Raw genomic sequence first — 14,542 nt, forward strand, 5'->3', positions numbered from 1 at the left:
GAATCTCTAGTGGCACAGCTAGCACTGTGATGCAGTGCCTTAGACCACTGCCCACTCGGGAGGCCGTTAACCCAATGACACCAGGGTAATCTAATGCCTTCTGAGGAATAACCCTCTGGCTAGTTAACCCAATGATACCAGGATAATCTAATGCCTTCTGGGGAATAACCCTCTGACTAGTTAACCCAATGATACCAGGGTAATCTAATGCCTTCTGGGGAATAACCCTCTGACTAGTTAACCCATTGATACCAGGGTAATCTAATGCCTTCTGAGGAATAACCCTCTGGCTACCAGGATAAATACTTCTACTCATCAATTTTAGTAATTATTTATTAATATTGTACCATATCAGAGCCACATTTATTAAACCCACAATGTGTTAATCAATACTTTTCCTCTGGTCATGTAGAATAAGTCAACTGATTGCATAATACATTTATTTATTGATTGATTGGCAAGAGGGTGATGGATTAAGGTCACAAAAATGTAATTTGCTGAGCTTGAAAAAAATACAAAAAATGACAACAATACCCCAGTGAGCTGTGTGAGAAGAGCACAACAGCCCTGGTATATTGTTTAGGATTAATAATGCCAATCATAATAACACTGACGTCATCCTCTTAGAGTCAGTTCCAAAGCCCTGTCAGACATCTGACGGGCCAATGCTTACACGTGGATAACAACAGGTGACAGCAGGAGGCAGGGGTGGGGAGTAACGGTTTACATGTAATCCAATGGTGTGACTGCTGTCAGCATCCAAAGATTATCCAACTTGAATAAACACTTGGAGGTGAAGATGACAGCAGTGTTGTAGTCTACGGCGATACAGATATCACTTATTATTGATATCTAAATAGCGAGTTAATGTGAATCACACTTCTGCTCTCTCATTTAGCTATTTGCACTTCACGGATTGTGGTTGTTGTGGATGTCTGTTCACAAATCTACATGTGTATTTAAATCTAATAATGATTGAATTCATGAAGTTTAAGCTGCCTATCAATCATTGTTTTTGAAACCAGTGGACAGCCAGTGAAAAATGTGTTCTTGCAACAGCTGCATAGTGTGGATCCCAGCCTACGGAACAACAGCTGCATAGTGTGGATCCCAGCCTATGGAACAACAGCTGCATAGTGTGGATCCCAGCCTACGGAACAACAGCTGCATAGTGTGTATCCCAGCCTATGGAACAACAGCTGCATAGCGTGGATCCCAGCTTACGGAACAACAGCTGCATAGTGTGGATCCCAGCCTATGGAACAACAGCTGCATAGTGTGGATCCCAGCCTATGGAACAACAGCTGCATAGTGTGGATCCCAGCCTACGGAACAACAGCTGCATAGTGTGGATCCCAGCCTATGGAACAACAGCTGCATAGCGTGGATCCCAGCCTACGGAACAACAGCTGCATAGTGTGGATCCCAGCCTACGGAGTAAAAGTAGGGCTTTTAAATGCAGTTGACTAAGGTGTATGTAAACTTCTGATTTCAACTGTAGATACACCTTCCTTTGGACTGAAATGGATTGGTCTCTATATTGTCATGTTGCCTACAAGACCCCATTGGGTTCTGTCTTAATTCAATAATACAGACTCTTTTGGTGCTGTGAGATTTTCTGCACCCCTTGGTCATTTGGATCCAGTTTAGTCTTTTTAGGCCCCTTTGTCTATTCCCGAATCTTTCTTCATCAACTATGTGTTATGTTGTGTTGTACACAGGGAGTAGGGGGATGGCTTGAGGCTGGAGCTGGTCTGGCACCGTGCCCAATGCATGCACACACACGCACACGCACACACACACACACACACACACACATGCACACACACACTCTCTCTTTCTCTCTCTCTCTCTCTCTCTCTCTCTCTCTCTCTCTCTCTCTCTCATTGTCTCTCTCTCTCATTGTCTCTCTCTCTCTCATTGTCTCTCTCTCTCTCATAACCCTCACTGGCACTGTAGAGGGAAAGGAAGTCAGGTGTCTGCTTTCAGGCAGATGTGTGCCTGTGCTACTCCCCCTCTATCCCTCCCTCCACCCCACCCTTATCCCATCAACCATCGCTCCCTTCCTCCCTCCTCTACTCCCCTCCGATCCCCAGTGGTGTGTAACATATGTTTGCCCTCGTCCAGAGGGGGTGTCTGGGGAAGGAGGGGGAGATGCTTATGAGAGAGACACATTAATATGACAGAACAGGATGTACTGCTCACCTCTGTTGCTGATGCTACATACAGTACTGTCTGGCTGTGATACTGTTACTGTTGGGGCTAGCACTTAGCATTACCCTGACTGGCAGTGGCACTGTTACTGCTGGGGCTAGCACTTAGCATTACCCTGACTGTCTGTGGCACTGTTACTGCTGGGGCTAGCACTTAGCATTACCCTGACTGGCTGTGGCACTGTTACTGCAGGGGCTAGCACTTAGCATTACCCTGTTTGGCTTTGGCACTGTTACTGCTGGGGCTAGCACTTAGCATTACCCTGTCTGACTTTGGCACTGTTACTGCTGGGGCTAGCACTTAGCATTACCCTGTCTGGCTTTGGCACTGTTACTGCTGGGGATAGCACTTAGCATTACCGTTAGCACAGTTGATGTCTGATTTATAATGGTTGTTTTGTGTGTGTATGCATAATTGTGGACGTGAGTGTGTGTGTGTGTGTGTACTGTCTATATTTGGGGGTGTAGACTTGCAAGTGTTTGTGTGTGTTCAGATGGAAAGAAACAAAGTGTCCATAGGCTATGATCAGGGTTGGGTAGGTTACTTTCTAAATGCGATCCGTTACAGTTACTAGTTACCTGTTAAAAATTGTAATCAGTAACATAACTATTGGATTACCCAAATTTAGTAACGTAATCTGATTACATTCCATTACTTTTAGATTATTAGGCATTAGAAGAAGACACAAATGTATGTTACCAATTGAACAACATCTATTGCAGGATAAATCAATGTTAAAGTTTATATAGCTGACCATATATGGTGTTACATTTTACTTTATGGGCTGGTTATGTAGGCTTCTTCTAACCCATTGCTTTCTACTACATATGATTCAATTCAATATTTACATTTAAAAACAAAAAGTTTATCAGAATTCCAGTCATTCCAATAAATGTTATACGCTTTGATCGTTAAGAATAGGACTTGGAAAAATGGAAGTATAGATAAGACAAATAGTTTTACCTGAGCATGACCCCAAAACTAAAGATTTATTAAGCAGCCCTAATCTGTTGTTTATGATTTTGTTGTCATGGAGGACTGATTGGGGTCATTGATCCCAGTTGAAAAATAAATGCTGCGATCATGGAGTGGCATGCTTTGAACACTACTGAAAAGTGCTATTTAAATTTTTATAAATGATGCCATATTCTGCATTTGTTATAGGCCTATTGTTTACCTTTTAGTTGGTGACACTTTGATATCTTGATAATATGCAGCTGTTTAAAGGGAAAATCGACAGATGAAACATTAACAAAACGGTCGCCCCGCCTCTGTTTTGGTAAAAAGCTGAGTAAAACAAGCTTATATTTTGGGTTCTCATGGAGTGTGACAGTTGAACTAAGCTCATGAGGCATTTATAAGTTATATTCTTCAAGAATCAATGGCTATATATATATATGGATGGATGTAGCAACTACAATGGATGTGGCAACTACAAGTATATCAAAAGTGTACAAGCTTGAGCATGTGTCCATTAGGACTATGGATTTTTTTTATCAGCATGAATTCGATTGAGCATTAAACTCAGTTTTCCACAATTCCTGACATTTAATCGTAGTAATAAATCTCTGTCTTAGGTCAGTTATGATCACCACTTTATTTTAAGAACGTGAAATGTCAGAATAGTAGTAGCGAGAATGATTTATTTCAGCTATTATTTCTTTCCATCACATTCCCAGTGGGTCAGAAGTTTACATACACTTAATTAGTATTTGGTAGCATTGTCTTTAAATTGTTTAACTTGGGTCAAACGTTTTGGGTAGCCAACCACAAGCTTCCCACAATAAGTTGGGTGAATTTTGGCCCATTCCTCCTGACAGAGCTGGTGTAACTGAGTCAGGTTTGTAGGCCTCCTTGCTCACACACACTTTTTCAGTTGTTCCCACAAATTATCTACAGCATTGAGGTCAGGGCTTTGTGATGGCCACTCCAATACCTTGACTTTGTTGTCCTTAAGCCATTTGCCACAACTTTGGAAGTATTCTTGGGGGTCATTGTCCATTTGGAAGACTCATTTGCAACCAAGCTTTAACTGATGTCTTGAGATATTTCTTCAATATATCCAAGTCATTTTCCTCCCTCATGATGCCATCTATTTTGTGGAGTGCACCAGTCCCTCCTGCAGCAAAGCACCCCCACAACATGATACTGCCACCCCCGTGCTTCACGGTTGGGATGGTGTTCTTCAGCTTGCAAGCCTCCCCCTTTTTCCTCCAAACATAACGATGTTGGGAATTTTCTCCCCCCATCAACAGACCCCTGGGGGGGTCACCATGGCAATTAATTGTAATCTCATAGTAATTAACATTTACTAAATAATGGACATTTTTGTAGGGTTTATTCATACTTTTTTCGTAAGAGCAAATCAATCCTGAAATTTCTAAGTGGAAATGACAAACTTTGAAAATGTAGATTTTTTTTGTCATTGCCCTACACAATACCACATAATGTAAAAAATTGAATGATAAATGAGAAGCTGAAATGTCTTGAGTCAATAAGTATTCAACCCCTGAAATGTCTTGAGTCAATAAGTATTCAACCCCTTTGTTATGGCAAGCCTAAATAAGATCAGGACTAAAAAATGTGCTTAACAAGTCACATAATAAGTTGCATGAACTCACTCTGGGTGCAATAAGTGTTTGACATGATTTTTGAATGACTCTCTCATCTCTGTACCCCACACATACAATTATCTGTAAGGTCCCTCAGTCGAGCAGTGAATTTCAAACACAGATTCAACCACAAGGACCAGGGAGGTTTTCCAATGTGTCACAAAGATGGGCACTTTAAAAAAAGAAGAAGCAGACATTAGATTACTCTTTGGATGGTGTATCAATACACCCAGTAACGACAAAGACACTGGTGTCCTTCCTAGCTCAGGTGTCCTTCCTATCTCAAAGAGGAAGGAAACCGCTCAGTGATGAGGAAAAAACAGTTATGGAGGTTAATGTTTGTGATAGGAGAAAACTGAGGATGGATCAACAGCATTGTAGTTACTCCACAATACTAACCTAACTGACTGAGCAAAAAGAAGGAAGCCTGTAAAGAATACAAATATTCCAAAACATGCATCCTGTTTACAACACGGCACTAAAGAAATAGTGAAATATTCTTTGTCCCGATATACAAAGTGCTATGTTTGTGGCGAATCCTATACAACACATTACTGAGTACTCCTCTTCATATTTTCAAGCATATTGGTGGCTGCACCAAGGGGGGTTTTCAGGATAAAAAATAAACAGAATGGAGCTAACCACAGTCAAATCTTAGAGGAAAACCTGGTTCAGTCTGCTTTCCACCAGACACTGGGAGATGAATTCACCCTTCAGCAGGATAATAACCTAAAACACAAGGCCAAATCTACACTGGAGTTGCTTACCAAAAAGACAGTGAATGTTCCTGAATGGCCGAGTTACAGTTTTGACTTAAATCTACTGGAAAATTTAAGGTAAGACCTGAAAATGGTTTCATAGCAATGATCAACAACCAATTTGACAGAGGCTGAAGATTTTTTTAAAGAATAATGGGAAAATGATGCGCAATCCAGGCGTGGAATGCTCTTAGAATTTTACCCAGAAAGACTCATAGCTATAATCACTGCCAAAGTTGCTTCTATAAAATATTGACTCGGGGGTGTGAATATCTATGTAAATGAGATATTTCTGTATTTCATTTTCAATAAATAGGCATAACTTTCTCAAAACATGTTTCCATGCTTTGAATTCAGGCTTTAACAATACAATTGACAGTCTATGGGGGTGCCACAGGGTTAAATTCTCGGGCCAACCCTTTTCTCTGTATGCATCAATGATGTTGCTCTTGCTGCTGGTGATTCTCTGATCCACCCCTACGCAGACGACACGATTCTGTATACTTCTGGCGCTTCTTTGTACACTGTGTTCACTAGCCTTCAGACGAGCTTCAATGCCATACAACTCTCCTTCCATGACCTCCAACTGCTCTTAAATGCAAGGAAAACTAAATGCATGCTCTTCAACCGATCGCTGCCCGCACAGAGTACTACTCTGGGCGGTTCTGACTTAGAATATGTGGACAACTACAAATATCTAGGTGTCTGGTTAGACTGTAAACTCCCCTTCTAGACTAGAGGTCGACCGATTAATCGGAATGGCCGATTAATTAGGGCCGATTTCAAGTTTTCATACCAATCGGAAATCGGTAGTTTTGGGCACCGATTTGCCAATTTTTGTTTATTTTTGTATATTTTGTATACCTTTATTTAACTAGGCAAGTCAGTTAAGAACACATTCTTATTTTCAATGACGGCCTAGGAACGATGGGTTAACTGCCTTGTTCAGGGGCAGAACGACAGATTTTCACCTTGTCAGCTCGGGGGATACAATCTTGCAACCGTACTAGTCCAACACAATAACGACCTGTCTCTCTCGTTGCACTGTTACGCGAATGCAGTAAGCCAAGGTAAGTTGCTAGCTAGCATTAAACTTATCTTATAAAAAACAATCAATCATAATCACTAGTCATCTACACATGGTTGATGATATTACGAGATATTATCTAGCATGTCCTGCATTGCATATAATCTGACTGAGCATACAAGCATACAAGTCTCTAAGTATCTGACTGAGTAGGCAGAAGTAAACATTAATTCAAACAGCACTTTTGTGCGTTTTGCCAGCAGCTCTTTGTTGTGCGTCAATCATTGCGCTGTTTATGACTTCAAGCCTATCAACTCCCGAGATGAGAGTTGCGCTAATAGCTAATAGCGTTTCAAACATCACTCGCTCTGAGCCTGTGGTTGTTTCCCTTGCTCTGCATGGGTAACGCTGCTTCGATGGTGGCTGTTGTCGTTGTGTTGCTGGTTCAAGCCCAGGGAGGAGCGAGGAGAGGGACGAAAACTATACTGTTACACTGGCAATACTAAAGTGCCTATAAGAAAATCCAATAGTCAATGGTTAATGAAATACAAATGGTATAGAGGGAAATAGTCCTATAATTCCTATAATAACTACAACCTAAAATGTCTTACCTGGGAACATTGAAGACTCGTGTTAAAAGGAACCACCAGCTTTCATATGTTCTCATGTTCTGAGCAAGGAACTGAAACGTTAGCTTTCTTACATAGCACATATTGCACTTTTACTTTCTTCTCCAACACTTTGTTTTTACATTATTTAAACCAAATTGATCATGTTTTATTATTTACTTGAGGCTAAATTGATTTTATTGATGTATTATATTAAGTTAAAATAAGTGTTCATTCAGCATTGTTGTAATTGTCATTATTACAAATAAATAAATAAAAATCGGCCGATTAATCTGTATCGGCTTTTTTGGTCCTCCAATAATCGGTATCGATATCGGCGTTGAAAAATCATAATCGGTTGACGTCTATTCCAAACTCACATTAAAACCTGTTGAGGATATGGCAGATATACGCCCCCTTTGGAGAGATTGGGTACCCCTAGTAAACTGGAAAAAAAATCTTTCAAAAATTGTTAATATATGCAAATAAAAATTATTATTGGATAGAAAACACTCTAAAGATTCTAAAACCGTTGGAATTATGTCTGTAAGTATAGCAGAACTCACAGGGCAGGCATTCTTCCAAACTAGTTTCTGTGGCCATGAAAGTTGGAGCAACTTTGACGTCATGCCCCCACCCCTCCCAACCAGCTATGATTCTGGGGACACTTTCTATCTCTTCCGCTAGATGTCCTCTTTCATTAGAGCTTCAAACCGTTCAAATCGCGCGAGAATTGACCCTATGGGAGTGAAATTAGTGCGTGCCACGAGAGAATAGGCTGTGCGTATGGGCGCGAATTGGTCACAGTCATTCCTTTGTTTCCAGCACTGAAGAGAAGGGCAGACGATGGGCGATTGAATTGAAGTTTGTTTTGCACGTCTAAAACATCATAAAGCTTGCTTCTGCACTTAGTTTGACCTGTTTAGTCGACATATAATGTGTAATTTTGAAGTTTTGATGCACAACTTATCCGGACCAGAGGACGTTTTGGGTGCATTTCAGCTGATGTTATTAGCAGTAGCTAATACAAAGACGCAAGACTTGAAACCAAACGATGTATTGGGTAAGTATGAAGCCTTCCAGAACATTCTGAACGAAGACCATCGAAGGTAAGGGAATATTTATGCTTAAATCTGTGTTTCTGTTGACTCCAACATTACGTGGAAATGTAGCTTGGAACTGAGCGCTGTCTCACAATATGGAATAGTGTGCGATTTCTGTAACGTTAAAAATAAATCTAACACAGCGGTTGCATAAAGAAGCAGTGTATCTTTCTAACTATATGTAGAACATGTATATTTAGTCAAAGTTTATGATGTCTATTTTACGTTATCTTGCCGCGCTACATAGATTTCCTGCGGGCGTTTTTGAGTAATTTCTGAAGGTGAACTCACTGTAAATGGACATTTATGGATATAAATGGCATATTATTGAAAAAAAAAAATATGTACTGTGTAATATGTCATATTACTGTCATCTGATGAAGATTTTCAAAAGGTTAGTGAGCGATTTATTTTTTAATCCTGCGTTTGTTGATTGCATGTTTTGGCTATTGAAATGAGCTGTGTCTGGTGGTGGTTTTACATATATATGTGCTATGTTTTCGCCGTAAAACATTTTAGAAATCTGACTTGCTGGCTAAATGAACAAGATGTTTATCTTTCATTTGAGCTATTGGACTTGTTAATGTGTGGAGGTTAAATATTTTTAAGAATATTTTTGCGTTCCATGCGCCACCGTTCCAGCTGCACGTGGGAGGGTTGATTCCCAATTGGGAACCAGTATCGTAGACAGGTTAAGCATCTCCAATCCAAAATTAAATCCAGAATTGACTTCCTATTTCCCAACAAAGCATCCTTCACTCATGCTGCCAAACATACCCTCATAAAACTGACTATCCTTCCGATTCTTGACTTCGGCGATGTCATTTACAAAATAGCCTCCAACACTCTACTCAGCAAATTGGATGCCGTCTATCACAGTGACATCCGTTTTGTCACCAAAGCCCCATATACCACCCACCACTGCGACCTGTATGCTCTCGCTGGCTGCCCCTCGTTTCATATTCGTTGCCGAACCCACTGGCTCCAGGTCATCTATACGTCTTTGCTAGGTAAAGCCCAGCCTTATCTCAGCTCACTGGTCACCATAGCAGCACCCAACCGCAGCACACGCTCCAGCAGGTATATCTCACTGGTCACCCCCAAAGCCAATTCCTCATTTGGCCGCCTTTCCTTCCAGTTCTCTGCTGCCAATGACTGGAACGAACTGCAAAAATCTCTGAAGCTGGAGACTCATATCTCCCTCACTAACTTTAAGCACCAGCTGTCAGAGCAGCTCACAGATCACTGCACTGTACATAGTCCATCTGTAAATAGCCCATCCAACTACCTCATCCCCATACTGATATTGTTTTTCTCTTTTGCACCCCAGTATCTCTACTTGCACATTCCTATTCTGCACATCTATCACTCTAGTGTTTAATTGCTATATTGTCATTATTTTTGCCATTATTGGCTATTTATTGCCTTACTTCCTCACGCCATTTCCACACACTGCATATAGACTTTCTTTTTTTCTATTGTGTTATTGACTCTATGCTTGTTAATTCCATGTGTAACTCTGTGTTGTTGTTTGTGTCGCACTGCTTTGGTTCATCTTGGCCAGGTCACAGTTGTAAATGAGAACTTGTTCTCAACGAGCCTACCTGGTTAAATAAAGGTGAAATAAAATAATACATAAAAAGAAATGTGGAATAAGTCGAGGGGTATGAATACTTTCTGAAGGCACTGGATATCACAATGCATCATGAAAGCTTATGCTAATGAGCTCTTGGCTCACATCCTCTTCGCTTGTGTGTAAGTGTGTGTGCGTCTGTCGGTATGTGTACAGTATGTATGTATGTATGTATGCATGTATGTATGTATATATGTGTGTGTGTGTGTGTATGTGTGTGTGTGTGCATGTATCTGTATGTGTGTGTGCGTGCATGTGTGAGTGAGTATTCATGTGTGTGTGTGTGTGTGTGTGTGTGTGTGTGTGTGTGTGTGTGTGTGTGTGTGTGTGTGTGTGTATGTGTGTGTCGATCCTCTCAGTTGCGGGGAGGTGCTGCCATCCGTTGAGATAATTAGTCGTTCCCAAACCTCTGGCGCAGGGAGGTGAGGAACACACGGCTTTCCCAGAATCACAAGTGACAAGTTTAATAACCGTCTCACGACAACCACCGCATAGGCAGAAACATGGCGGCGTTAGAATGAGTTGTCTAGCTTAGCCCTGCAAGTCACTCTGGAGTCTGGACAACCAGGAGGTCAGGGGTTAACATCCTAGATGAACTGCTACTACATTCAGTGACCGGGGCATTAAACCTCCTCCAACAGCCCTCCAGCACTTAACCCATGTACTACATCTAGCACTCACTGCAGATGGTGGGAGATGGAGAAGTTAAAGGATGTGACACGTTCACACAGGAAGTGAGAGGAGTACAAATAAATTATGACATAGAAATACTTTGTGTCTGGGTACACACATTTACCATGAATGTGGTGGTGCTGTGATTCAGAACTAATCATGCATTTGCATAATTCTTTCGTTGGGATTTTAAAAAGCAGTAAATTGAAAACATTTCATCACACATGGTTAAAATGGACAAAAAAGGTTTAAAATAGATTTTCAGAATAAAGTGCTCTGATTCAGAATTATTGTTCTGTGGGACAATCCATCTGTGTGACTCAGTGGTAGTAAGAAGTGATGGAAAAAGTACCCAATTGTCATATTTAAGTAAAAGTAATAGAAATGTGAAAGTCAAAGTCACCCAGTAAAATACTTGAGTAAAAGTCTAAAAGTACTTGGTTTGAAATATACTTAAGTATCAAAAGTACATGTAATTGCTAAAATATACTTAAGTATCAAAAGTGAAAGTAAAAGGATAAATACTTTAAAATTCCTTATATTAAGTAAGTCAGACTGCACCATTTTCTTGTTTTTTAATTTACGGATAGCCAGGGGCTATCTCCAACACTCAGACATAATTACAAATGAAGAATGTGTGTTTAGTGAGTCTGCCAGATCAAAGGCAGTAGGGATGACAAGGGTTGTTGTCTTGATAAGTGTGTGAATTTGACAATTTTCCTGTCCTGCTAAGCATTCAAAATGTAGTGAGTGCTTTTGGGTGTCAGGGAAAACATATGGAGTAAAAAGTACAATATTTTATTTAGGAATGTAGTGAAGTAAAAGTAGTCAAAAAGTTGTCAAAAAAAGTTGTCAAAAATATAAATAGTAAGGTAAAGTACAGATATCCCAAAAAGCATTTAAAAGTATTTTTACTTAAGTACTTTACACCACTGGTGATAAGCCATATTTTTTGCCATACTGATTTGAGTTACAGAACTTACATACAATACAGAATAATTGTAATGAACACGAGGAAGACAGAGAGCTGGTTTCAACGGGACCATAGGAGGAGGCAGGTAGCTGGGTCCAGGGAAAGGCAGAACGTCATACACGGTAGGTCCAAAAATGGCAACAGTACAGGCAGGGAATAGGCAAAAGGCGTTGTGAGTGAGGTAGGCAAAAACTATCATACACGTGAGGAGAGCAGGAAGGGACAAAACAGAGCTCCAAAAAAGTGTGTCTCAAAACAAACAATACCTGACAGTGATGGGGTGCATGGAACTGAACTAAATAGTGTGGGATGATGACATACAGGTGTGTGAACAGGTGATTAGAATTCCGGTGGTTGGGATCTGGAGAGAGAGCTGGAAAGTGGGCTGCGTTCCGGGGATCGAAGTGTTTGGGAGTGTGAGTTGGACGCAGACGTTACAATAACATCTGAGATACATAAAATGTGAGTTACAATACACCCATGATAAATTGGTAATGTAACCGAGTCGTTCAGGGTGATACTCATTGTTGTCAAGGAGGGAATCTTGGCTCACTGTACCTTTCAATGACAAAGCTGTGAAAACATTCAACATCTGTCTGATTGAGAGCCAATTACACAGTTAACCACAGTATAACATGACTGAAGGCCCAAGAGTCAGTTTGTGACAAGAGTATTACATACACGGTTATATAATTATATGAACTAGAGCCAAAGGTAACGGGAGAGGAAGGAATGAGGCAAAGAGTGAGGCAAACAAAATATTATGTAGGTTGGTCAACTTGTTCAACATTTTCTTTCCTTTCTTATACACTACTCAATATGATAGAGGAGATAAAGGAAATATATAGGAAATATATAGGAAATATTTTGGTATGATATGGTAGGATATATGTAGGTTATATGTACTGTAGGATATAGGTAGGATATACAGTGCCTTGCGAAAGTATTCGGCCCCCTTGAACTTTGCGACCTTTTGCCACATTTCTGGCTTCAAACATAAAGATATAAAACTGTATTTTTTTGTGAATAATCAACAACAAGTGGGACACAATCATGAAGTGGAACGACATTTATTGGATATTTCAAACTTTTTTAACCTGTCTCCGATACTGGTTCCCAATTGGGGATCAACCCTCCCACGTTCAGCTGAAACGGTGGCGCATGGAACGCAAAAATATTCTTAAAAATATTTAACCTCCACACATTAACAAGTCCAATAGCTCAAATGAAAGATAAACACCTTGTTCATCTAGCCAGCAAGTCAGATTTCTAAAATGTTTTACGGCGAAAACATAGCACATATATATGTAAAACCACCACCAGACACAGCTCATTTGAAAAGCCAAAACATGCAATCAACAAACGCAGGATTAAAAAATAAATCGCTCATAAATCTTCATCAGATGACAGTAATATGACATGTTACACAGTACATATATATATTTTTTCAATAATATGCCATTTATATCCATAAATGTCCATTTACAGTGAGTTCACGTTCAGAAATTACTCAAAAATGCCCGCAGGAAATCTATGTAGCGCGGCAAGATAACGTAAATAGACATCATAAACTTTGACTAAATATACATGTTCTACATATAGTTAGAAAGATACACTGCTTCTTTATGCAACCGCTGTGTTAGATTTATTTTTAATGTTACAGAAATCGCACACTATTCCATATGCTGAGACAGCGCTCAGTTCCAAGCTACATTTCCACGTAATGTTGGAGTCAACAGAAACACAGATTTAAGCATAAATATTACCTTACCTTCGATGGTCTTCGTTCAGAATGTTCTGGAAGGCTTCATACTTACCCAATACATCGTTTGGTTTCAAGTCTTGCGTCTTTGTATTAGCTACTGCTAATAACATCAGCTGAAATGCACCCAAAACGTCCTCTGGTCCGGAAAAGTTGCGCATCAAAACTTCAAAATTACATATTATATGTCGACTAAACAGGTCAAACTAAGTGCAGAAGCAAGCTTTATGATGTTTTAGACACGCAAAACAAACTTCAATTCAATCGGCCATCGTCTGCCCTTCTCTTGAGTGCTGGAACAAAGGAATGGCTGGGACCAATTCGCGCCCATACGCACAGCCTATTCTCTCGTGGCACGCACTAATTTCACTCCCATAGGGTCAATTCTCGCGGGATTTGAACGATTCAAAGATCCACTGAAAGAGGACATCTAGCGAAAGAGATAGAAAGTGTCCCCAGAATCATAACTGGTTGGGAAGGGTGGGGGCCATGACGTCAAAGTTAGTCCAACTTTCATGGCCACAAAAACTAGTTTGGAAGAATGCCTGCCCTGTGAGTTCTGCTATACTTACAGACATAATTCCAACGGTTTTAGAATCTTTAGAGTGTTTTCTATCCAATAATAATTTTTATTTGCATATATTAGCAATTTTTGACAGATTTTTTTCCCAGTTTACTGGGGGTACCCAATCTCTCCAAAGGGGGCGTATGTCTGCCATATCCTTAACAGGTTTTAACAAATCAAAAACTGAAAAATTGGGCGTGCAAAATTATTCAGCCCCCTTAAGTTAATACTTTGTAGCGCCACCTTTTACTGCGATTACAGCTGTAAGTGACATTTTTTCCCATTCCTCCTTACAAAACAGCTCGAGCTCAGTGAGGATTGGATGGAGAGCATTTGTGAACAGCAGTTTTCAGTTCTTTCCACAGATTCTCGATTGGATTCAGGTCTGGACTTTGACTTGGCCATTCTAACACCTGGATATGTTTATTTTTGAACCATTCCATTGTAGATTTTGCTTTATGTTTTGGATCATTGTCTTGTTGGAAGACAAATCTCCGTCCAAGTCTCAGGTCTTTTGCAGACTCCATCAGGTTTTCTTCCAGAATGGTCCTGTATTTGGCTCCATCCATCTTCCCATCAATTTTAACCATCTTCCCTGTCCCTGCTGAAAAAAAG

At 40.3% G+C, this 14,542-nt stretch overlaps 1 protein-coding gene across 2 annotated transcripts in view; it reads right to left on the minus strand.

The window, feature by feature from the left end:
- The window catches only part of LOC110507154 (calsyntenin-2), a 445,555-nt gene that overhangs the window by 121,032 nt on the left and 309,981 nt on the right, over window positions 1–14,542 (minus strand). The gene's annotated exons all lie outside the window — the stretch shown is intronic.

Source organism: Oncorhynchus mykiss, chromosome 27 (genome assembly GCF_057628025.1).
Source record: "Oncorhynchus mykiss isolate SJ-2025 chromosome 27, ASM5762802v1, whole genome shotgun sequence".
In the NCBI taxonomy this organism is placed as follows: Eukaryota; Metazoa; Chordata; class Actinopteri; order Salmoniformes; family Salmonidae; genus Oncorhynchus; species Oncorhynchus mykiss.